At 40.4% G+C, this 25,999-nt stretch overlaps 6 long non-coding RNA genes across 8 annotated transcripts; 3 read left to right on the top strand and 3 right to left on the bottom strand.

Annotated features, from left to right (window-relative positions):
* The first annotated feature begins 136 nt into the window (after positions 1-136).
* On the top strand, positions 137-5,437 carry LOC120476707 (uncharacterized). Of its 3 annotated transcripts, XR_016150154.1 has the most exons (4): positions 137-276; positions 902-1,000; positions 3,841-3,964; positions 4,176-5,437. It is a non-coding gene; the product is annotated as an uncharacterized LOC120476707 (long non-coding RNA). The 3 variants fall into 3 exon arrangements; XR_016150155.1 differs by lacking the exons at positions 3,841-3,964; positions 4,176-5,437 and adding an exon at positions 1,158-1,854; XR_016150153.1 differs by lacking the exons at positions 137-276; positions 902-1,000 and having other exon boundaries at positions 3,696-3,964.
* LOC120476728 (uncharacterized) lies at positions 1,958-3,574 on the bottom strand. The gene is made up of 3 exons (XR_016150160.1): positions 3,435-3,574; positions 2,704-2,802; positions 1,958-2,547 (listed from the first exon to the last, which is right to left on the bottom strand). It is a non-coding gene; the product is annotated as an uncharacterized LOC120476728 (long non-coding RNA).
* A 1,233-nt stretch (positions 5,438-6,670) lies between the features above and the next one.
* Positions 6,671-10,452, top strand: LOC120476706 (uncharacterized). The gene is made up of 2 exons (XR_005622222.2): positions 6,671-9,053; positions 9,265-10,452. It is a non-coding gene; the product is annotated as an uncharacterized LOC120476706 (long non-coding RNA).
* Positions 10,453-14,050: 3,598 nt separating this feature from the next.
* Positions 14,051-15,538, bottom strand: LOC120470990 (uncharacterized). The gene is made up of 2 exons (XR_016150159.1): positions 14,352-15,538; positions 14,051-14,226 (listed from the first exon to the last, which is right to left on the bottom strand). It is a non-coding gene; the product is annotated as an uncharacterized LOC120470990 (long non-coding RNA).
* A 4,880-nt stretch (positions 15,539-20,418) lies between these two features.
* Positions 20,419-24,603, bottom strand: LOC120476722 (uncharacterized). Its single transcript, XR_016149874.1, has 4 exons — positions 24,452-24,603; positions 23,460-23,559; positions 21,664-23,283; positions 20,419-20,512 (listed from the first exon to the last, which is right to left on the bottom strand). It is a non-coding gene; the product is annotated as an uncharacterized LOC120476722 (long non-coding RNA).
* Positions 20,506-22,591, top strand: LOC120476716 (uncharacterized). Its single transcript, XR_005622235.2, has 2 exons — positions 20,506-21,665; positions 21,791-22,591. It is a non-coding gene; the product is annotated as an uncharacterized LOC120476716 (long non-coding RNA).
* Positions 24,604-25,999: the final 1,396 nt, after the last annotated feature.

Below are 25,999 nucleotides of genomic sequence, written 5' to 3'. Positions count from 1 at the left end.
AGTTTTCCATCCGCTCCACTAGGCGGCGTAATCGAGGTTCAGGTTCATTCTGTCAGCAGCAGCTTCAGATGATTGACAACATGGTGCTTGATATTGATAACAGTCAAAGCCACAACATGTGCAGTTTGTTTTAATAAAGCTGCACATTCTGTAGATGACAGCTCAGTGACAGACTCATAATGTCACTTAACAGCACACATTTCAAGCCATAAACAGAGAAAACAGACAAACCTTGTGACGAAGAGCAGGAATCAAAGATGTCACACGACTCAGCCTGTAAGTCTCCTTCACTTACATTGTTTTCTCTTATAACAGTATTAGCTCACATCTAGCAGCCCTTATTTGTTGGAATTAGGTCATTATTTAGGTGTGTGTTGATTCTGAAAGCTGCTCCTCTGGTAATTTAGACTCTGTTTACATCCTGCTCTGTTGCTGAACTCCCTGTCAGACCTTCACAAGAACAAATGAATAGGTTGTTGTTGCGTTACATTTGTAATATTTCAACGAATCGCCATCTGCTGTTTATATTATGAAGTGGAATAATAGGAGATTGTGGTCTTTGTCTCTGTTGTTGTAGTGTTACTGTATTCTGGATTGATGCTTGTTCATAGAGTTAGTTAGTTTGTGAAGCTCTGATGTTCCTGGACATGCAGCTTCATGGTTTTGTAGAGATGCAGTGATTTGTTACTATTACTCTTGTTTATTGTGAAGCAAAGTCTCATCTTAATCTTACTTGAACCCAAAAAGTGTAACGTACTCTGTAGTATATGTTTCAAACTGTACAGATTTAGGCTTTAAATGTATTCCACTTACATCTATTAACTAGTCGTGTTTCACAATCTCATTTTTTAGATGCAGAAAATGAAATAATGTCTATTTTTATGTATGTCTTTCCTTGCAGAAAGAATGTGTTTGGACCGTTACATCCAGTCAACAGAAGCCGAGCTCTGGGCCGTTTGGACGGACATTCACCGTAGGATGGACATCAGCTCAGTCACAGGTAATGCTTTTGACGTGTTGGTGTGTAAATGTGTAGGTTAGCATCATTTTCTTTTTGAAGGGCCAGTCCTTTGAAAAGCAAACGATGGGAACCTAAGTAGGTGGGGAAGGGACGGCGGACGATTTTTTTTTTTAATTGCCATTTTCATTTTTTCTAGTCAAAAGCATAACCCCCTGCTGGACATCGTGCGGGAGCTCAGGGGTGGACCCCATGATCCCCCACACCTTCTCACTCGCACCACAGCATTCACTCATATCACGGAGATCTGGCTGGACTCGAACCAGCAACCTCTGAAACCGTGAGGCAACGCTCTTACCTGTGAGCCACAGATCTCTTGTCTGAACATGTGAAGGAACTTATATTTCACTATGTATGTGAGCTGGGATTTTACAATAAACCAGTTAAATGACACATCTCTAACTCACTGAGCTATGGGGTTTGAACCCATGACTCTGCCTCAACCTTGTCTCCCAGTGACGTGTGTTTAACCACTACACCACCGTGGCTTTCACACTGAGAGCTGCCGTTTGAGGCAGTTTGTTGGATATAATGCAATAAATGGTCTTTCGGAGACTTGACGCCCCCAGGTTCCAGCGTCATTAGTGCATAGACTATGCAGCATAGATATATACAGCATAGAATACAGTATATAGCACAGCTGTGCATATATCTATGCTGCATTTATCTATTCATTTTTTTTTATTTATCATTCATTTTATTTATCATTTATCTATTTATAAATATCTATTTATATATATTTATCTATAAATATATCTATTTATCAAGTCTCGAATTCTCGAGACTTGGCGCCCCCAGGTTCCAGCGTCATTAGTGCATAGACATATGCAGCATAGATATAGCACAGTATATATCTATGCTGCATATATCTATGCACTAATGACGCTGGAACCTGGGGGCGTCAAGTCTCCGAAAGACCATTTATTGCATTATATCCAACAAACTGCCTCAAACGGCAGCTCTCAGTGTGAAAGCCACGGTGGTGTAGTGGTTAAACACACGTCACTGGGAGACAAGGTTGTGGAAGAGTCATGTGTTCAAACCCCGTAACTCAGTGAGTTGGAGATGTGTCATTTAACTGGTTTATTGTATAATCCTGGCTCACATACATAGTAAAATATCATCTGTTGTAAAATGCATATCCAACAAAGTGCACCAAACAACAAATGATATTGTGAAAACAACGGTGGTGTAGTGGTTAAACACACGTCACTGGGAGACAAGGTTGAGGCAGAGTCATGGGTTCAAACCCCATAGCTCAGTGAGTTAGAGATGTGTCATTTAACTGGTTTATTGTAAAATCCCAGCTCACATACATAGTGAAATATAAGTTCCTTCACATGTTCAGACAAGAGATCTGTGGCTCACAGGTAAGAGCGTTGCCTCACGGTTTCAGAGGTTGCTGGTTCGAGTCCAGCCAGATCTCCGTGATATGAGTGAATGCTGTGGTGCGAGTGAGAAGGTGTGGGGGATCATGGGGTCCACCCCTGAGCTCCCGCACGATGTCCAGCAGGGGGTTATGCTTTTCACTGGAAAAAATGAAAATGGCAATTAAAAAAAAAATCGTCCGCCGTCCCTTCCCCACCTACTTAGGTTCCCATCGTTTGCTTTTCAAAGGACTGGCCCTTCAAAAAGAAAATGATGCTAACCTACACATTTACACACCAACACGTCAAAAGCATTACCTGTGACTGAGCTGATGTCCATCCTACGGTGAATGTCCGTCCAAACGGCCCAGAGCTCGGCTTCTGTTGACTGGATGTAACGGTCCAAACACATTCTTTCTGCAAGGAAAGACATACATAAAAATAGACATTATTTCATTTTCTGCATCTAAAAAATGAGATTGTGAAACACGACTAGTTAATAGATGTAAGTGGAATACATTTAAAGCCTAAATCTGTACAGTTTGAAACATATACTACAGAGTACGTTACACTTTTTGGGTTCAAGTAAGATTAAGATGAGACTTTGCTTCACAATAAACAAGAGTAATAGTAACAAATCACTGCATCTCTACAAAACCATGAAGCTGCATGTCCAGGAACATCAGAGCTTCACAAACTAACTAACTCTATGAACAAGCATCAATCCAGAATATTACCTACAATAACACTACAACAACAGAGACAAAGACCACAATCTCCTATTATTCCACTTCATAATATAAACAGCAGATGGCGATTCGTTGAAATATTACAAATGTAACGCAACAACAACCTATTCATTTGTTCTTGTGAAGGTCTGACAGGGAGTTCAGCAACAGAGCAGGATGTAAACAGAGTCTAAATTACCAGAGGAGCAGCTTTCAGAATCAACACACACCTAAATAATGACCTAATTCCAACAAATAAGGGCTGCTAGATGTGAGCTAATACTGTTATAAGAGAAAACAATGTAAGTGAAGGAGACTTACAGGCTGAGTCGTGTGACATCTTTGATTCCTGCTCTTCGTCACAAGGTTTGTCTGTTTTCTCTGTTTATGGCTTGAAATGTGTGCTGTTAAGTGACATTATGAGTCTGTCACTGAGCTGTCATCTACAGAATGTGCAGCTTTATTAAAACAAACTGCACATGTTGTGGCTTTGACTGTTATCAATATCAAGCACCATGTTGTCAATCATCTGAAGCTGCTGCTGACAGAATGAACCTGAACCTCGATTACGCCGCCTAGTGGAGCGGATGGAAAATTGCGCTTCAGTTTCAATTTGACGAGTCTTTATTTTATTAGTGCAAAGAGACACAAAGTTGATTCAGCTTCAGATTGATTATATTACAAAGCGTCGCACATACTTTGACAATGAGACAATGACTTTGTGTAGTTTTGGCAGCAGATTCGTGCAGCACTTATAGTCAATCTTGGCTGGATCTTCGTCTGTCTGTCACGTGATGAGGAACCATGTTGTGAGGAGCACGTGAGTCTCTGGATCTCTGGACGCTCGTGAGGTATGGATGTTGTGAATGGAGGAGCGAGACTCGCTTTTACAGACTCAAAAACACAAAAATTACACTGATTTTACATTTATAGTAAAGATTGTTTAATATTTGGGATAAAATATTATTATTGTGGTAAAACAGCTGACTATAAATGTGTCTAATGGCCGCTTTTTACTGCCTAATATAACAGACACAGTGTCCTGTGTTTCTCTGCCTTCAGACAGACTCCAGCTTCTCTACATAGGACAAGTGTTTGGAGAATCCTGGATGGAGAGCAGGCATGTGTGCATGAAACCAGAGACCAGATTAATGTGTTCATGTACCCCACCTTGTGGACACTAAGTGTATCTGCATTAATATATGAAAACAGCATGAAGAGGAAAGAGATTTAAAAAAAAAGTCCCTAATCCTGCTCCTGACGAGCCACTTTCCTGAGTTTATCTCCAACCCTGTAAAAAACCGCTCTAGCAGCTGAACAATAAATTGTTGTTTTAATGAATGCTGTTGCTAAACTAAAAAAACAACCACAATGAACCATATCAAACATCACAAATGCCGTGGCTCAGTGGCTAATCATTTGTCTTTCATTCAGTTCTTGGTCCAAATCCCACAGTTGCTAATATTTTTATCACAGAAAACAAAGCCCTCAATAAACTCAAAAGAGTTCAATAAATAAATGGTTGCGTTTGAATCTTAGATTGCCTATGTTAAAATGCATATCCAACAAACTGCACCAAACAACAGATGATATTGTGAAAGCCACGATGGTGCAGTGGTTAAACACACGTCACTTGCAGGTAAAATAGCTGGAGGAACCCCAACACAACACATTTTCCAACTCTTCCTAATCAATCACACCTGAATCGACTCATCAGCTCGTTAGTAGAGACTCCAAAACCAGACATATATGGGTCAGATAAGAAAGACGTCGAGGGTGTGCAATGTTGGTGTGGCTCTTGGAACAGGTTTGTAAAATACTTGTGAAATACTTGTAAAATACTTGTAAAATACTTGTATAGCTCGTAGAAGGAGTCTGTATGTTAACTTGTTGTTTTGGATTGACATCAAAGTGACATTTAATTCTATTTTGTAGCTTGATTGATATCTTACAGATGCTGTTGCATTGGTTTAATTGCTCATAAAATGAGCATGCGTTTTCACCTCCTATGATCTATATTTATTCTATAAACAATCACTTTGTTTCTTTCTGAGATTTGTAGCTTCCTAGGGGAAGTTATTAGTGAAATTTGAAGTGTTTCTGATTGTCTCACTGCTGTCTGTTTGTAGGGATCTCTTGGTTTGAGCTGCTGGAGGTCATGAGGAAAAGCAGTGAGTGACTTTGCATGGAGTATTTTGAGAGGAGCAACCGCCGAACTGTTATGCATCTGAGCCTTTTCCTGACTCAACCTGTTTCTGTTTTGAACTGGCATGTTTTTGACAATGATCTACTCCAGTTTGTGTCCAATAAAATGGTAAATGTGACATTTGTGTGCTGTTCATGATTTCCAGCTGATCTTGGCTTTCTAAACATCAACACCTGCTGTTACTGACTCTGTTGATCAGTCAATTAACTAATTATTCAGATGATGTGTGGCCCACGTGGTTTAGTTTGTCTATTAATTTGGACAAGCTGTGACTGATTTGCAATTTAATGATTGCCAAGATAAAACAGACCAGTTAAGATTTCCTCATTAGAAATCCAGTTTATTAATGTATTTGTAGTCTGAATTTTTCAGCATGTGAGTAAGTGGGAACGCCTTTCAAGTGCTGGTTGGTTTCCCCAGAGAAAGCAACAGCTGAGATTTGAACCTTGATGGAGTGCAGGTACAATCAACAGTAAAGGGGAGTGGCCATAAGCCATGACAAAAGGGGGAGTGTCCATAAGCCACGCCCAAAAGGGGGAGTGTCCATAAGCCACGCCCAAAGGGAGGAGTGTCCATAAGCCACGCCCAAAAGGGAGGAGTGTCCATAAGCCATGCCCAAAATGTTGACTTAGGCTTTTTTGGGAAAAATTTTACAAGTAATTTTTCGAAAATTTGGACTCCTTTTACATAACCGCTGCTCGAGATTGTCTTGGAAGTCCCAGGGGGAGCGGTTGGGATATGTACTCCCCCCTTCGTGTCCTGCCTTCTCTCATCCTGGTCATGACCTGATCCGCTCAGTTTTGCAGCTTGTCACAGCTCACGACTGGATGTCCTTCACGCAACCATGCTTCACATACCAGGCTGGGGTTTGAACCCAGATCCTTCTGACCCCAGGAGGACATGCTCAGACCACTGAGCCACTGGTACTTCCACTCTTACTTATGAATTTTTGGTAATTTTGTCTTTTTTATTTGTTGAAAAACCATTGAAGCTAAACACGACAAGAGAGAGATTTGAACCTGGGTTGCCCACACCAAGATCAAACACTCAGACCACTGAGCCACCAGCACTTCTACTCTTACTCACCAATTTTTGGTAATTTTGTCTTTTTTATTTGTTGATAAACCAATGAAACTAAACACCACAAGAGAGAGACTCGAACCTGGGTTGCCCACAACAAGCTCTACCGCTCAGACCACTAAGCCAACAGCACTTCCACTCTTACTCATCAATTTTTGGTAATTTTGTCTTTTTTATTTGTTGAAAAACCAATGAAACTAAACACCACAAGAGAGAGACTCGAACCTGGATTGCCCACAACAAGATCTACCGCTCAGACCACTAAGCCACCAGCACTTCCACTCTTACTCATCAATTTTTGGTAATTTTGTCTTTTTTATTTGTTGAAAAACCAATGAAACTAAACACCGCAAGAGAGATTTGAACCTGGATTGCCCACGCCAAGATCTAACGCTCAGACCACTAAGCCACTGGCTCTTCCACTCTTATCTGTCAATTTTTGGTAAATAAAAATGTCTTCATGTGGTGATTTGTGTGAATTACACCTTTGCAAATAGAGTCTAAATAAACTTAAAAATATTTTGCCCTCCTATGGTGATTTGTCTGAATTACACCGTTGCAAATCGACTCGAGTCTAAATAAACACAAAAGTGTTTCACCTTCTTGTGGTGACATTACTGCAAATCGGCTTAACCCACCTGCCGAGATCTTCGTGAACTACATCGTCTAACGAGCTAGTGTAAATGCGCTACACTTCTGTAAGAGGGTGAGAGGAGAAAAACGAACTTCCAAACAGAACTATTTACACTATCTATGTTCCGTCCTGTCTTCTGTTCAAAATTCAAATAGATATATTTGCAAATAAAAACACCAAAACAATATAAGTCCAATGAATGTAAAAGTGTTTCGCCCTCCTGTGGTGGTGATTTGTGTGAATTAAACAATTGCAAATCGAGTCTAAATAAACATAAAAGTGTTTCGCCCCCCATGTGGTGATTTGTGTGAATTACACCGTTGCAAATCGAGTCTAAATAAACTTAAAAATGTTTCGCCCTCCTGTGATGATTTCTGTGAATTACACTGACGCAAACGAAGTCTAATAAACATTAAAGTGTTGTGCCCTCCTGTGGTGGTGATTTGTGTGAATTACATCGTTGCAAATCGAGTCTAAATAAACTTAGAAATATTTCTCCCTCCTGTGGTGATTTGTGTGAATTACACCATTGCAAATCAAGTGTAATAAACATAAAAGAGGGTCGCCCTCCTGTGGTGATTTGTGTGAATTACACTGACGCAAACGAAGTCTAATAAACATTAAAGTGTTGCGCCCTCCTGTGGGTGATTTGTGTGAATTACATCGTTGCAAATAGAGTCTAAATAAACTTAGAAATATTTCTCCCTCCTGTGGTGATTTGTGTGAATTACACCATTGCAAATCAAGTGTAATAAACGGGGTCGCCCTCCTGTGGTGATTTGTGTGAATTACACCGTTGCAAATCAAGTGTAATAAACATAAAAGAGTGTCGCCCTCCTGTGGTGATTTGTGTGAATTACACCGTTGCAAATCGAGTCTAAAAAACATGAGTGTTGCGCCCTCCTGTGGTGATGTGTGTGAATTACACCGTTGCAAATCAAGTGTAATAAACTTAAAAGAGTGTCGCCCTCCTGTGGTGATTTGTGTGAATTACACCGTTGCAAATCAAGTGTAATAAACATAAAAGAGTGTCGCCCTCCTGTGGTGATTTGTGTGAATTACACCGTTGCAAATCGAGTCTAAAAAACATGAGTGTTGTGCCCTCCTGTGGTGATGTGTGTGAATTACACCATTGCAAATCAAGTGTAATAAACTTAAAAGAGTGTCGCCCTCCTGTGGTGATTTGTGTGAATTACACCGTTTCAAATCAAGCGTAATAAACATGAAAGAGTGTCACCCTCCTGCAGTGATTTGTGTGAATCACACCATTGCAAATCAAGTGTAATAAACATAAAAGAGTGTATAGACCCTCAGTGGTGATTTCTGTAAATTACACCATTGCAAGTCAAGTCTTATGAACATAAAAGTGTTGCCCCCTCATGCGGTGATTTTAGGCCTAACAAATTCAGTCTTTTTACCGCATATCAGCTTAACCCACCTGCGGAGACTTTTGTAAACTCCGTCTAACGAGCTAGTGTAAATGCGCTACACTTCTGTAAGAGGGTGAGAGGAGAAAAACATAAGAACTTCCAAACAGAACTATTTACACTATCTATGTTCCGTCCTGTCTTCTGTTCAAAATTCAAATAGATATATTTGCAAATAAAAACAACAAAACAATATAAGTCCAATGAATGTAAAAGTGTTTCGCCCTCCTGTGGTGATTTGTGTGAATTACACCGTTGCAAATCGAGTCTAAAAAACATGAGTGCTGCGCCCTCCTGTGGTGATGTGTGTGAATTACCTAGTGTAGCGGATGGAAAACTGCGCTTCAGTTTCAATTTGACGAGTCTTTATTTTATTAGTGCAAAGAGACACAAAGTTGATTCAGCTTCAGATTGATTATATTACAAAGCGTCGCACATACTTTGACAATGAGACAATGACTTTGTGTAGTTTTGGCAGCAGATTCGTGCAGCACTTATAGTCAATCTTGGCTGGATCTTCGTCTGTCTGTCACGTGATGAGGAACCATGTTGTGAGGAGCACGTGAGTCTCTGGATCTCTGGACGCTCGTGAGGTATGGATGTTGTGAATGGAGGAGCGAGACTCGCTTTTACAGACTCAAAAACACAAAAATTACACTGATTTTACATTTATAGTAAAGATTGTTTAATATTTGGGATAAAATATTATTATTGTGGTAAAACAGCTGACTATAAATGTGTCTAATGGCCGCTTTTTACTGCCTAATATAACAGACACAGTGTCCTGTGTTTCTCTGCCTTCAGACAGACTCCAGCTTCTCTACATAGGACAAGTGTTTGGAGAATCCTGGATGGAGAGCAGGCATGTGTGCATGAAACCAGAGACCAGATTAATGTGTTCATGTACCCCACCTTGTGGACACTAAGTGTATCTGCATTAATATATGAAAACAGCATGAAGAGGAAAGAGATTTAAAAAAAAGTCCCTAATCCTGCTCCTGACGAGCCACTTTCCTGAGTTTATCTCCAACCCTGTAAAAAAACGCTCTAGCAGCTGAACAATAAATTGTTGTTTTAATGAATGCTGTTGCTAAACTAAAAAAACAACCACAATGAACCATATCAAACATCACAAATGCCGTGGCTCAGTGGCTAATCATTTGTCTTTCATTCAGTTCTTGGTCCAAATCCCACAGTTGCTAATATTTTTATCACAGAAAACAAAGCCCTCAATAAACTCAAAAGAGTTCAATAAATAAATGGTTGCGTTTGAATCTTAGATTGCCTATGTTAAAATGCATATCCAACAAACTGCACCAAACAACAGATGATATTGTGAAAGCCACGATGGTTCAGTGGTTAAACACAACACATTTTCCAACTCTTCCTAATCAATCACACCTGAATCGACTCATCAGCTCGTTAGTAGAGACTCCAAAACCAGACATATATGGGTCAGATAAGAAAGACGTCGAGGGTGTGCAATGTTGGTGTGGCTCTTGGAACAGGTTTGTAAAATACTTGTATAGCTCGTAGAAGGAGTCTGTATGTTAACTTGTTGTTTTGGATTATCATCAAAGTGACATTTAATTCTATTTTGTAGCTTGATTGATATCTTACAGATGCTGTTGCATTGGTTTAATTGCTCATAAAATGAGCATGCATTTTCACCTCCTATGATCTATATTTATTCTATAAACAATCACTTTGTTTCTTTCTGAGATTTGTAGCTTCCTAGGGGAAGTTATTAGTGAAATTTGAAGTGTTTCTGATCGTCTCACTGCTGTCTGTTTGTAGGGATCTCTTGGTTTGAGCTGCTGGAGGTCATGAGGAAAAGCAGTGAGTGACTTTGCATGGAGTATTTTGAGAGGAGCAACCGCCGAACTGTTATGCATCTGAGCCTTTTCCTGACTCAACCTGTTTCTGTTTTGAACTGGCATGTTTTTGACAATGATCTACTTAAGTTTGTGTCCAATAAAATGGTAAATGTGACATTTGTGTGCTGTTCATGATTTCCAGCTGATCTTGGCTTTCTAAACATCAACACCTCCTGTTACTGACTCTGTTGATCAGTCAATTAACTAATTATTCAGATGATGTGTGGCCCACGTGGTTTAGTTTGTCTATTAATTTGGACAAGCTGTGACTGATTTGCAATTTATTGATTGCCAAGATAAAACAGACCAGTTAAGATTTGCTCATTACAAATCCAGTTTATTAATGTATTTGTAGTCTGAATTTTTCAGCATGTGTGTAAGTGGGAATGCCTTTCAAGTGCTGGTTGGTTTCCCCATGAAAGCAACAGCTGAGATTTGAACCTTGATGGAGTGCAGGTACAATCAACAGTAAAGGGGAGTGGCCATAAGCCACGCCCAGATGGGGGAGTGTCCATAAGCCACGCCCAAAAGGGGGGAGTGTCCATAAGCCACGCCCAAAATGTTGACTTGTAAAATTTTTCCCAAAAAGCCTAAGTAATTTTTTGAAAATTTGGACTCCTTTTACATAACCGCTGCTCGAGATTGTCTTGGAAGTCCCAGGGGGAGCGGTTTGGATATGTACTCCCCCCTTCGTGTCCTGCCTTCTCTCATCCTGGTCATGACCTGATCCGCTCAGTTTTGCAGCTTGTCACAGCTCACGACTGGATGTCCTTCACGCAACCATGCTTCACATACCAGGCTGGGGTTTGAACCCAGATCCTTCTGACCCCAGGAGGACATGCTCAGACCACTGAGCCACTGGTACTTCCACTCTTACTTATGAATTTTTGGTAATTTTGTCTTTTTTATTTGTTGAAAAACCATTGAAGCTAAACACGACAAGAGAGAGATTTGAACCTGGGTTGCCCACACCAAGATCAAACACTCAGACCACTGAGCCACCAGCACTTCTACTCTTACTCACCAATTTTTGGTAATTTTGTCTTTTTTATTTGTTGATAAACCAATGAAACTAAACACCACAAGAGAGAGACTCGAACCTGGGTTGCCCACAACAAGCTCTACCGCTCAGACCACTAAGCCACCAGCACTTGCACTCTGACGCATCAATTTTTGGTACTTTTGCCTTTTTATTTGTTGAAAAACCAATGAAACTAAACACCACAAGAGAGAGATTTGAACCTGGATTGCCCACGCCAAGATCTAACGCTCAGACCACTAAGCCACTGGCTCTTCCACTCTTATCTGTCAATTTTTGGTAAATAAAAATGTCCTCATGTGGTGATTTGTGTGAATTACACCTTTGCAAATAGAGTCTAAATAAACTTAAAAATATTTTGCCCACCTATGGTGATTTGTCTGAATTACACCGTTGCAAATCGAGTCTAAATAAACACAAAAGGGTTTCACCTTCTTGTGGTGATATTACCGCAAATCGGCTTAACCCACCTGCCGAGATCTTCGTGAATTACATCGTCTAACGAGCTAGTGTAAATGCGCTACACTTCTGTAAGAGGGTGAGAGGAGAAAAACGAACTTACAAACAGAACTATTTACACTATCTATGTTCCGTCCTGTCTTCTGTTCAAAATTCAAATAGATATATTTGCAAATAAAAACAACAAAACAATATAAGTCCAATGAATGTAAAAGTGTTTCGCCCTCCTGTGGTGATTTGTGTGAATTACACCGTTGCAAATCGAGTCTAAATAAACTTAAAAATGTTTCGCCCTCCTGTGGTGATTTGTGTGAATTACACCGTTGCAAATCGAGTCTAAATGAACATAAAAGTGTTTCGCCCTCTTGTGGTCATTTGTGTGAATTACACAGTTGCAAATCGAGTCTAAATTAACTTAGAAATGTTTCGCCCTCCTGTGGTGATTTGTGTGAATTACACCGTTGCAAATCGAGTCTAAATGAACATAAAAGTGTTTCGCCCTCTTGTGGTCATTTGTGTGAATTACACAGTTGCAAATCGAGTCTAAATTAACTTAGAAATGTTTCGCCCTCCTGTGGTGATTTGTGTGAATTACACCGTTGCAAATCAAGTGTAATAAACATAAAAGAGTGTCGCCCTCCTGTGGTGATTTGTGTGAATTACACCGTTGCAAATCAAGTCTAAAAACATAAGTGTTGCGCCCTGATTTGTGTGAATTACACCATTGCAAATCAATTGTAATAAAAATAAAAGAGTGTCACCCTCCTGTGGTGATTTGTGTGAATTACACCATTGGAGACTGTACTGGTTTCCTTCTCCTTCAAGCACCTGCTGCTCACACACACTCCCATCACAGAGACCTCTGAACCCGTGAGGCAGCGCTCTTACCTGTGAGCCACAGATATCTTTCAAGACATGTGCTGGAACTTATATTTCAGTGTTATCCTGAGAGTTTCCAATAAAGCAGTTAAAGTGAGAGTTGAACCCATGTTTTCATCACAGTCTTGTCCTCAGAGAGTGTTTATCCACTCAACCATGGATTTTACAACAACAACTGGTTTTGGGGACTCCTTGTCTAATGAGAACAAGTGAAAGTCAGCAATAGTGTGATTTGAACTCAGAACACTGTGATTGAAATGCAATGCTTTATCTCCTGAGCCACTGAGACAGTGGAGATGATGCAGTTAAATTAAAGTTTAATTACATTAGTTACATCTGAGACTTTGGATTAAAGTTCCTGTAAAATTGCAGCAGCAACATGTTTGACAAGCTCTGTGGTGCAGAAAATAATGATTTGCTTTTGAATGAGAAAGCCTAGTTTTTTTGTATGTATGTATGTGTGTGTGTGTGTATAAGTCCAATGAATGTAAAAGTGTTTCGCCCTCCTGTGGTGATTTGTGCGAATTACACCGTTGCAAATCGAGTCTAAATAAACTTAAAAATGTTTCGCCCTCCTGTGGTGATTTGTGTGAATTACACCGTTGCAAATCGAGTCTAAATGAACATAAAAGTGTTTCGCCCTCTTGTGGTCATTTGTGTGAATTACACAGTTGCAAATCGAGTCTAAATTAACTTAGAAATGTTTCGCCCTCCTGTGGTGATTTGTGTGAATTACACCGTTGCAAATCAAGTGTAATAAACATAAAAGAGTGTCGCCCTCCTGTGGTGATTTGTGTGAATTACACCGCTGCAAATCGAGTCTAAAAAACAGAAGTGGTGTGCCCTCCTGTGGTGATTTGTGTGAATTACACCGCAGCAAATCGAGTCTAAAAAACATAAGTGGTGTGCCCTCCTGTGGTGATTTGTGTGAATTACACCGCTGCAAATCGAGTCTAAAAAACATAAGTGGTGTGCCCTCCTGTGGTGATTTGTGTGAATTACATATAGAGAGTAAAAGAAAAGTGGTGATTGTGTGAATCACACCGTTGCAAACCGAGTCCGATCGAATCTAAAAAAACATAAGTGTTTCGCCCTCCTGTGGTGATTTGTGTGAATTACACCGCTGCAAATTTCTTCTGTCTTCTCTGTTCTGTCCTTATGTTAAAATACATACATACATAACGTTACACACACACACACACACACACACACACACACACACACACACACACACACACACACACACACACACACACACATATATATATACAAAAAACTAGACTTTCTCATTCAAAGGAAATCATTATTTTCTGCACCACAGAGCTTGTCAAACATGTTGCTGCTGTAATTTCACAGGAACTTTAATCCAAAGTCTCAGATGTGATCCGACGAGAGTAAAGTGCAGTTTTCCTCCGCTCCTCAAGGCGGCAGAAGCGGGTTCTCCTTCAGTCTGACGCTTCTGCTGCTTGACAACATGACACTTGATGACAATCACAACAACGCGAGCAGATACTGCAGATAGGAAGATGACAGCTCTTAATGTCACTTTAACAGCACATATTACAGCTCAACCGCAAATAAAACCGACGCAATCAAACGACACATAAATGAGGAACCGAGTACGGCACAAGACTCACCTGTAAGTAACTTTTACTTTAGCATGAAGTCAAGTTCTCTTGTCAGTCGCTATTGTAGCGTTACCTTTTTAATCTTTGAATGAATCGCCCTCTGATATTCACACTGTAAAGTGTAATAAGAAGGACTCAGTTGATATTGCAGTGTTTTATGGGTGTATGTGAGAGTCAGCAGGAGTTGTGTCTTGTGTGAAGCTCTGATGTTCTCCTGTTGCTTCCTGCTTTTATTCTACTTCCTGTTATGACTGGGATCTGAGAGTGAAAACTGCCTTTAGAATGGTATGCAATTAAAATGTCACAGTATTACTACAAGCATGAAACAATACAAGTAAAGAGCAGTGACTAGACACTTTGCAATTGGTTTTCTTTGCATAGCATTTCTAATATTGTTCTGATGTTTTGTAGGTTTGGCTTTCTGTGAATGGGGAGTTAGTTTTTAGTTCTGTGTGTTCAGTGTTTTTATAATTGTGTGTGGCCTGTAAGACGGTGATTAAGTTGAATCTCTAGTTGTTGTTACATGTATAAGATTTAAATGAATCGTCCTCTGATTTATGTGTAGTGAAGTAGAATAATAAGCAATTGTTTCTAGTCTCTTTTGTTATTAGTTGTCTTACTTTATGTAATAATAATCTAGTGGATTGATGCGTGTTATTAGAATCAGTTGATGTGTGTGTGTGTGTGTGTGTGTGTGTGTGTGTGTGTGTGAGAGTGTGTGTGTGTCTGCTGCTTGTATTGTATCGTAGAGATGCAGTGCCTTTCTTCTAATGAAAACTATCAGGATCAATCCTTGTGCAGGAACATGTCTTTTAGGGTTACTGTTGTGTGAAGGAAGGTTTCATCTTAAAGTTATAACTCCACTTGGGCAGTTCTTTACAGTGTACATGTTTAAGCATCAAGCGTCAGCGCTCGCACCGAAGGCTTTATTTCTATTCAGCGTTTGTGTCCATTTGTAGCCTGTAAAACTGTAATTCAAATCATAGATTATTATTGATACAGCCTTACTGAACTATACTATATTATTATAATAGTAATATATTTTCACACTGTACAACTTTAGGCTTTTAATTTATTCCACTTTCCTTTTATTAACTAGTCTTTAGACTAACTTTCACATTGTCATTTATAGATGTAGAATATTGAGTATTTCTAAAACTAATCTTTTTTTTCTTGTCTTTCCTTACAGAAGGAATGTGTTTGGACCATTACATCCAGTCATCAGAAGCAGAGCTGTGGGACGTGTGGACAGACATTGACTGTAATGATGGACTTCTGCTGATGGACAGGTATGTACATGCTTATGTTTTACTGTACTAAACATGTAGGTTCCCATCATTTTCTTTTTGGAGGGTGACCCCTTTAAAAAGCAAATGATGGGAACCTAAATAGGTGGGGAAGGGACGGCGGGGCAAAATTTTTAGACAGCTAAATTTTTATTGTATAAAAAAGCATAACCCCTGCTGTCCATTGTGGCGGGGCTCGGGGGGGGACCCGAATCATCCCCGCCCCTTCACACATACAGCATTCTCTCGTATCGCGGAGATCTGGCTGGGATCGAACCAGCAACCTCTGAACCCGTGAGGCAGCGCTCTTACCTGTGAGCCACAGATCTCTTGCTGATACATGTGCTGGAACTTATATTTCACTCTTCGAGTCCTGCGATTTTACAATAAATCATGCTGAGGTGGGGATCGAACCCACGTCTCCAGTGCAACCCATCAGCCGAGATCGTGTGTTGAGCCACTGCACCACTGTGGCTTTCACACTGAGATCTGGTGTTTTGGCCACTTTGTTTGATTTCATCACATCAATTTTGCGCTCAATTCTCATTTACTAAAGGAAAGCCTTTGTGCTTAACTGTTCACACACTCATATCGCAGAGACCCGGCTGGGATCGAACCAGCAACCTCTGAACCCGTGAGGCAGCGCTCTTACCTGTGAGCCACAAATCTCTTGCTGAGACATGTGCTGGAACTTGTATTTCAGTGTTATCCTGAGAGTTTCCAATAAAGCAGTTAAAGTGAGATTTGAACCCAATAGCTTAGCTGGGATTTGAACCTTAACTTCAGCGCACCCTTACCTTCACAGAACATGTATTTAACCACTGCACCACTGTGGTTTTCACTCTGAGAGCTGGTGTTTTGTCCACTTTGTTTGATATAACAACTATTGATAACAATTTTATTTAAATTATGGGGACCAAAAATGCTGAGATGGGATTTGAACCTTAACCTCAGCGCATCCTTACCTTCACAGAACATGTGTTTAACCACTGCACCACTGTGGTTTTCACTCTGAGAGCTGGTGTTTTGTCCACTTTGTTTGATATAACAACTATTGATAACAATTTTATTTAAATTATTGGGACCAAAAATGCTGAGATGGGATTTGAACCTTAACTTCAGCGCACCCTTACCTTCACAGAACATGTGTTTAACCACTGAACCACTGCGGCTTTCGCTTTGAGAGTTGGTGTTTTGGCCACTTTGTTTGATAAAACAACTATTGATAACAATTTTATTTAAATTACTGGGACCAAAAATGCTGAGATGGGATTTGAACCTTAACCTCAGCGCATCCTTACCTTCACAGAACATGTGTTTAACCACTGCACCACTGTGGCTTTCACGCTGAGAGTTGGTGTTTTGGCCACTTTGTTTGATAAAACAACTATTGATAACAATTTTATTTAAATTATTGGGACCAAAAATGTTGAGATGGGATTTGAACCTTAACGTCAGCGCATCCTTACCTTCACAGAACATGTGTTTAACCACTGAACCACTGCGGCTTTCGCTTTGAGAGTTGGTGTTTTGGCCACTTTGTTTGATAAAACAACTATTGATAACAATTTTATTTAAATTATTGGGACCAAAATAGCTTAGCTGGGATTTGAACCTTAATCTCAGCGCATCCTTACCTTCACAGAACATGTTTTTAACCACTGCACATCTAAACGCAAGAAGAAGTAGGAACAGAACCGGCAACCACTCGCTTCAGAGCCGGTATTGCTACCACTGAGCCACTAAAGACGACACTGTGTGGATATCTATGCTGCATACGCCCCCATCAGTAGTGCATAGATATATGCAGCATAGATATAGAACAGTGCTATATCTATGCTGCATATATCTATGCATGATATGTATATATCATGTATATATCTATGCTGCATATGTCTATACACTAATGACGCTGGAACCTGGGGGCGCCAAGTCCCCGAATTCTCCGCGAATTCCTCGCGAATTCTCCGGACTTGGCGCCCCCCTCATTAGTGCATAGATATATGCATCATAGATATAGCACTGTTCTATATCTATGCTGCATATATCTATGCACTACTGATCTATGCACTACTGACCAAAACACCAACTCTCAAAGCGAAAGCCACAGTGGTGCAGTGGTTAAACACATGTTCTGTGAAGGTAAGGATGCGCTGAGGTTAAGGTTCAAATCCCATCTCAGCATTTTTGGTCCCAATAATTTAAATAAAATTGTTATCAATAGTTGTTTTATCAAACAAAGTGGCCAAAACACCAACTCTCAGCATGAAAGCCACAGTGGTGCAGTGGTTAAACACATGTTCTGTGAAGGTAAGAATGCGCTGAGGTTAAGGTTCAAATCCCATCTCAGCATTTTTGGTCCCAATAATTTAAATAAAATTGTTATCAATAGTTGTTTTATCAAACAAAGTGGCCAAAACACCAACTCTCAGCGTGAAAGCCACAGTGGTGCAGTGGTTAAACATATGTTCTGTGAAGGTAAGGATGCGCTGAGGTTAAGGTTCAAATCCCATCTCAGCATTTTTGGTCCCAGTAATTTAAATAAAATTGTTATCAATAGTTGTTTTATCAAACAAAGTGGCCAAAACACCAACTCTCAAAGCGAAAGCCGCAGTGGTTCAGTGGTTAAACACATGTTCTGTGAAGGTAAGGATGCGCTGAGGTTAAGGTTCAAATCCCATCTCAGCATTTTTGGTCCCAATAATTTAAATAAAATTGTTATCAATAGTTGTTTTATCAAACAAAGTGGCCAAAACACCAACTCTCAAAGCGAAAGCCGCAGTGGTTCAGTGGTTAAACACATGTTCTGTGAAGGTAAGGATGCGCTGAGGTTAAGGTTCAAATCCCATCTCAGCATTTTTGGTCCCAATAATTTAAATAAAATTGTTATCAATAGTTGTTTTATCAAACAAAGTGGCCAAAACACCAACTCTCAGCGTGAAAGCCACAGTGGTGCAGTGGTTAAACACATGTTCTGTGAAGGTAAGGATGCGCTGAGGTTAAGGTTCAAATCCCATCTCAGCATTTTTGGTCCCAGTAATTTAAATAAAATTGTTATCAATAGTTGTTTTATCAAACAAAGTGGCCAAAACACCAACTCTCAAAGCGAAAGCCGCAGTGGTTCAGTGGTTAAACACATGTTCTGTGAAGGTAAGGATGCGCTGAGGTTAAGGTTCAAATCCCATCTCAGCATTTTTGGTCCCAATAATTTAAATAAAATTGTTATCAATAGTTGTTTTATCAAACAAAGTGGCCAAAACACCAACTCTCAAAGCGAAAGCCGCAGTGGTTCAGTGGTTAAACACATGTTCTGTGAAGGTAAGGATGCGCTGAGGTTAAGGTTCAAATCCCATCTCAGCATTTTTGGTCCCAATAATTTAAATAAAATTGTTATCAATAGTTGTTTTATCAAACAAAGTGGCCAAAACACCAACTCTAAGCGTGAAAGCCACAGTGGTGCAGTGGTTAAACACATGTTCTGTGAAGGTAAGGATGCGTTGAGGTTAAGGTTCAAATCCCATCTCAGCATTTTTGGTCCCAGTAATTTAAATAAAATTGTTATCAATAGTTGTTTTATCAAACAAAGTGGACAAAACACCAGCTCTCAGAGTGAAAACCACAGTGGTGCAGTGGTTAAACACATGTTCTGTGAAGGTAAGGATGCGCTGAGGTTAAGGTTCAAATCCCATCTCAGCATTTTTGGTCCCCATAATTTAAATAAAATTGTTATCAATAGTTGTTATATCAAACAAAGTGGACAAAACACCAGCTCTCAGAGTGAAAACCACAGTGGTGCAGTGGTTAAACACATGTTCTGTGAAGGTAAGGATGCGCTGAGGTTAAGGTTCAAATCCCATCTCAGCATTTTTGGTCCCCATAATTTAAATAAAATTGTTATCAATAGTTGTTATATCAAACAAAGTGGACAAAACACCAGCTCTCAGAGTGAAAACCACAGTGGTGCAGTGGTTAAATACATGTTCTGTGAAGGTAAGGGTGCGCTGAAGTCAAGGTTCAAATCCCAGCTAAGCTATTGGGTTCAAATCTCACTTTAACTGCTTTATTGGAAACTCTCAGGATAACACTGAAATACAAGTTCCAGCACATGTCTCAGCAAGAGATTTGTGGCTCACAGGTAAGAGCGCTGCCTCACGGGTTCAGAGGTTGCTGGTTCGATCCCAGCCGGGTCTCTGCGATATGAGTGTGTGAACAGTTAAGCACAAAGGCTTTCCTTTAGTAAATGAGAATTGAGCGCAAAATTGATGTGATGAAATCAAACAAAGTGGCCAAAACACCAGATCTCAGTGTGAAAGCCACAGTGGTGCAGTGGCTCAACACACGATCTCGGCTGATGGGTTGCACTGGAGACGTGGGTTCGATCCCCACCTCAGCATGATTTATTGTAAAATCGCAGGACTCGAAGAGTGAAATATAAGTTCCAGCACATGTATCAGCAAGAGATCTGTGGCTCACAGGTAAGAGCGCTGCCTCACGGGTTCAGAGGTTGCTGGTTCGATCCCAGCCAGATCTCCGCGATACGAGAGAATGCTGTATGTGTGAAGGGGCGGGGATGATTCGGGTCCCCCCCCGAGCCCCGCCACAATGGACAGCAGGGGTTATGCTTTTTTATACAATAAAAATTTAGCTGTCTAAAAATTTTGCCCCGCCGTCCCTTCCCCACCTATTTAGGTTCCCATCATTTGCTTTTTAAAGGGGTCACCCTCCAAAAAGAAAATGATGGGAACCTACATGTTTAGTACAGTAAAACATAAGCATGTACATACCTGTCCATCAGCAGAAGTCCATCATTACAGTCAATGTCTGTCCACACGTCCCACAGCTCTGCTTCTGATGACTGGATGTAATGGTCCAAACACATTCCTTCTGTAAGGAAAGACAAGAAAAAAAAGATTAGTTTTAGAAATACTCAATATTCTACATCTATAAATGACAATGTGAAAGTTAGTCTAAAGACTAGTTAATAAAAGGAAAGTGGAATAAATTAAAAGCCTAAAGTTGTACAGTGTGAAAATATATTACTATTATAATAATATAGTATAGTTCAGTAAGGCTGTATCAATAATAATCTATGATTTGAATTACAGTTTTACAGGCTACAAATGGACACAAACGCTGAATAGAAATAAAGCCTTCGGTGCGAGCGCTGACGCTTGATGCTTAAACATGTACACTGTAAAGAACTGCCCAAGTGGAGTTATAACTTTAAGATGAAACCTTCCTTCACACAACAGTAACCCTAAAAGACATGTTCCTGCACAAGGATTGATCCTGATAGTTTTCATTAGAAGAAAGGCACTGCATCTCTACGATACAATACAAGCAGCAGACACACACTTCACACACTCACACACACATCAACTGATTCTATTAACACGCATCAATCCACTAGATTATTATTACATAAAGTAAGACAACTAATAACAAAAGAGACTAGAAACAATTGCTTATTATTCTACTTCACTACACATAAATCAGAGGACGATTCATTTGAATCTTATACATGTAACAACAACTAGAGATTCAACTTAATCACCGTCTTACAGGCCACACACAATTATAAAAACACTGAACACACAGAACTAAAAACTAACTCCCCATTCACAGAAAGCCAAACCTACAAAACATCAGAACAATATTAGAAATGCTATGCAAAGAAAACCAATTGCAAAGTGTCTAGTCACTGCTCTTTACTTGTATTGTTTCATGCTTGTAGTAATACTGTGACATTTTAATTGCATACCATTCTAAAGGCAGTTTTCACTCTCAGATCCCAGTCATAACAGGAAGTAGAATAAAAGCAGGAAGCAACAGGAGAACATCAGAGCTTCACACAAGACACAACTCCTGCTGACTCTCACATACACCCATAAAACACTGCAATATCAACTGAGTCCTTCTTATTACACTTTACAGTGTGAATATCAGAGGGCGATTCATTCAAAGATTAAAAAGGTAACGCTACAATAGCGACTGACAAGAGAACTTGACTTCATGCTAAAGTAAAAGTTACTTACAGGTGAGTCTTGTGCCGCACTCGGTTCCTCATTTATGTGTCGTTTGATTGCGTCGGTTTTATTTGCGGTTGAGCTGTAATATGTGCTGTTAAAGTGACATTAAGAGCTGTCATCTTCCTATCTGCAGTATCTGCTCGCGTTGTTGTGATTGTCATCAAGTGTCATGTTGTCAAGCAGCAGAAGCGTCAGACTGAAGGAGAACCCGCTTCTGCCGCCTTGAGGAGCGGAGGAAAACTGCACTTTACTCTCGTCGGATCACATCTGAGACTTTGGATTAAAGTTCCTGTGAAATTACAGCAGCAACATGTTTGACAAGCTCTGTGGTGCAGAAAATAATGATTTCCTTTGAATGAGAAAGTCTAGTTTTTTGTATATATACATATGTGTGTGTGTGTGTGTAACGTTATGTATGTATGTATTTTAACATAAGGACAGAACAGAGAAGAAATTTGCAGCGGTGTAATTCACACAAATCACCACAGGAGGGCGAAACACTAATGTTTTTTTAGATTCGATCGGACTCGGTTTGCAACGGTGTGATTCACACAATCACCACTTTTCTTTTACTCTCTATATGTAATTCACACAAATCACCACAGGAGGGCACACCACTTATGTTTTTTAGACTCGATTTGCAGCGGTGTAATTCACACAAATCACCACAGGAGGGCACACCACTTATGTTTTTTAGACTCGATTTGCAGCGGTGTAATTCACACAAATCACCACAGGAGGGCGACACTCTTACGTTTATTAGACTTGATTTGCAATAGTGTAATTCACACAAATCACCACAGGAGGGCGAAAATAATTTTAGATCTGACTTTTTTTGCATGTATATTTATATAGACAGACGATAGGACACAACACGCACACTGATACAGTTGATACAAAGAATAACTTAAAAATAAAATCATTTTATAAAGAATAGATCTGAGTAGTCAATGAATTATTAATCAATGACAATAATCTTTAACATACGCTAAGAACCTTAAACTTGAAATCTAAAACAACATCATTGATTCACAGTCTCTGCGGCTCAGTGGATAGTTGTCAACCTCACCAACCAGACAGTCCTGGTTCAAATCCCAGGTTTCAGATCCATGTTTGTTAAAGTTATTCATCATTTAACACACAAATCTGGATCAAACCGGTTGAAAACGCTCTTCATCTCAGCAGACTCAGTGGCTCAGGAGAGAAAGAGTTGTGTTTCAATCACAGTGTCCTGAGTTCAAGTCCCACTATTGCTGACTTTCAATAGTTCTCATTAGACAAGGGGCCCCAAAACCAGCTGTCAACGTGAAATCCATGATGGGCGAGCGGATAAACACACACTCTCTGAGGACAAGACTGATGAAGACGTGGGTTCGATTCTCACTTTAACTGCTTTATTGGAAACTCTCAGGATAACACTGAAATATAAGTTCCAGCACATCATCAGCACGAGATCTGTGGCTCACAGGTAAGAGCGCTGCCTCACGGGTTCAGAGGTTGCTGGTTTGATCCCAGCCAGATCTCCGCGATAGGAGTGGATGTTGTGTGAGTGGCGCGCCCAAAGGAGGGGGATACCAGTACGGTCTCCCCCCGGAGCTTCCGGGACAGTCAGCAGCAGGGGTTATGCTTTTTGGAAACAAGGAAAAAAAATATATATATTTTTTTATATAAAAATTTCGCCTCCTCGTCCCTTCCCCACCCGCTTAGGTTCCCATCATTTGCTTTTCAAAGGGGGAGGCCCTTCAAAAAGAAAATGATGGGAACCTACATGTTTAGTACAGTAAAACAAGCATTTACATTACCTGTCCATCAGCAGAAGTCCATCATTACAGTCAATGTCTGTCCACACGTCCCACAGCTCTGCTTCTGATGACTGGATGTAATGGTCCAAACACATTCCTTCTGTAAGGAAAGACAAGAAAAAAAAGATTAGTTTTAGAAATACTCAATATTCTACATCTATAAATGACAATGTGAAAGTTAGTCTAAAGACTAGTTAATAAAACGAAATGGAATAAATTAAAAGTATACAATTATTTAAATTATATTTTGAGAAAACAGAGTGTGTTTGTATACGTTTGCTGAGGAGAGATTAGGGATGAGCTATAGTTTCGCTTGCATAGAAGTATTGTGTGCAATGACACATCAATGTAACACAAAAATAAACAAGAAATCTCTTGACAAAATAACTGGTGTAGCTTATGTGATTGAACCATAATTGGGACTAGCTGAAGTTTTAAATGTACAGTAATCCTAAAAGGCTGTTTCCTGCACACGGTTTTAACCCTGTTCTTTTCTGTTCTGGACTGTATGTATGATGGTTTTCATTAGAAGTAAAATCACTTGAGCTCTACACAAGCATGAAGCAGCAGAAACATCAGAGCAACTGACTCTATTAACAAACATCAATCCAGTATATTACCTACAGTAAGACTACAATAACAACAACAGCATGTACAGAAAAAAAATATAAAAACAGCATTCCTTATTATTCTGATTATAAATGTAAAGCAACACCCGATTAATTTGCTCTTCTGAAGGTAGTGTGTGTTCAGAAAAAAATAAGAATTTTTCTCTTTTTATAGAAGACGCGAATGCTTTCTTAACAAGCTTAAATATCATTTAGTTTACAGACACCATGAACATTACACTGACGAGCCCTGCTATGATGACATTTCAGCAGAACGATGCATCAGTGAAACATAGAATTATACAAAACATTTAGCGTCTATATCATTTTCTTCGCAAATATCATTTTACAAAAGAAATTCACTTTATGTGCAAAGTTACTTACCGAGAAGTTAAATGACACTCAATTCCCGCATGTTATCGGACTGTATGTCGTTTTATTTGCTGAAATATGTCCAGTTGTGTGGCTGTCATCTGCACATGTTGTAGCGTCTGTCATCAACAAGCGTCAATGTTGCCAAGGACCCGAAGGAGTCGCTCTGACAGTGATGCCCGCTCACGCCGCCTAGTGGAGGGGATGAAAACTGCGCTTCGGTTTCTGTCATTCTGCTAAATAAATAAACATAAAGGTGTTGCGCCCTCCTGTGGTGATTTGTGTGAATTACACAGTTGCAAATCAAGTCTAATAAACATAAAAGTGTTGAGCCCTCCTGTGGTGATTTGTCTGAATTACACCATTGAATTCGGGTCTAATAAACATAAGTGTTGCGCCCTCGTGTGGTGATTTGTGTGAATTACACCGTTACAAATCAAGACTTTTTTTTTTTAAAGGATGTTTCGATACGCAACTTGTTATCAAGATCTGTGGCTTTATTGTGTTAAATTTAGCACAAAATTTTTGCATCAGGAAGCATAGCCCCTGCTGGACATGCGGCGTGGCCTCCCCCCACGGTGTCCAGCAGGGCTTAGTCCGAAGGAGCAATGTGGGGCCTCCTTCCCGTGGGCTCACCACCTTCAGGAGGGACTGTAAGGGGCAGGTGCTGAGAGGATCGGGTGGCAGTCGAAGGCAGGGGCCTCAACAACCTGATCCCTGGACACGGAAACTAGCTCTAGGGACAGAATGGCCCCCCTGACCTGAACCCGAGTAGTGTTCAGTTATTGGACTTCTGTGCTTGTCACAGTTTGTCCACAACGAACACCATATTCAAGCAAAAGGGTGTCCATCAGTGCACGCAGCACCAGGACACCCTAGGGCGTAGGTCGATGATCGACTTTGTGGTCATTTCATCTGACCTGAAGCTGTATGTCTTGGACACTTGGGTGAAGAGAGGGGCAGAGCTGTCAACTGATCACCACCTGGTGGTGAGTTGGATCCGATGGCGGGAGAGGAAGCTAAACAGACTCGGCAGACCCAAGCGTACTGTAAGGGTCTGCTGGAAACGTTTTGCAGTCTCCTGTCAGAGAGATCTTCAACTCACACCTCTTGAGGAGCCTTGACCAGATCCCGAGGGAGGCTGTGGATATTGAGTCCGAGTGGACCATGTTCTCCACCTCCATTGTCGAAGCGGCTGCTCAGAGTTGCAGCCGTAAGGTCTCCGGTGCCTGTCAAGGCGGCAATCCCCGAACCCGGTGGTGGACACCGGAAGTAAAGGATGCCGTCAAGCTGAAGAAGTAGTTCTATGGGGCCTGGCTGTGCTTGTGGGATTCCTTAGGCAGCTGACTGTTACCGGCAGGCCAAGCGGACTGCAGCCCGGGTGGTTGTGGAGGCAAAAAGTCGGGCCTGGAAGGAGTGCATTTTTATGATGGATAGATGCACATTTCTGATGGACTGATGCACTTTTATCATGATAGATGCACTTTTATGATGGACAGATGCACTTTTATGATGGACTGATGCACTTTTATGATGGACAGATGCACTTTTATGATGGAC

Source organism: Pimephales promelas, chromosome 24, assembly GCF_988280905.1.
Source record: "Pimephales promelas chromosome 24, fPimPro1.hap1.1, whole genome shotgun sequence".
Taxonomy (NCBI): domain Eukaryota; kingdom Metazoa; phylum Chordata; class Actinopteri; order Cypriniformes; family Leuciscidae; genus Pimephales; species Pimephales promelas.
Note: the sequence above shows the minus strand (reverse complement) of the source record. Positions and strands in the feature narration are given on the sequence as shown.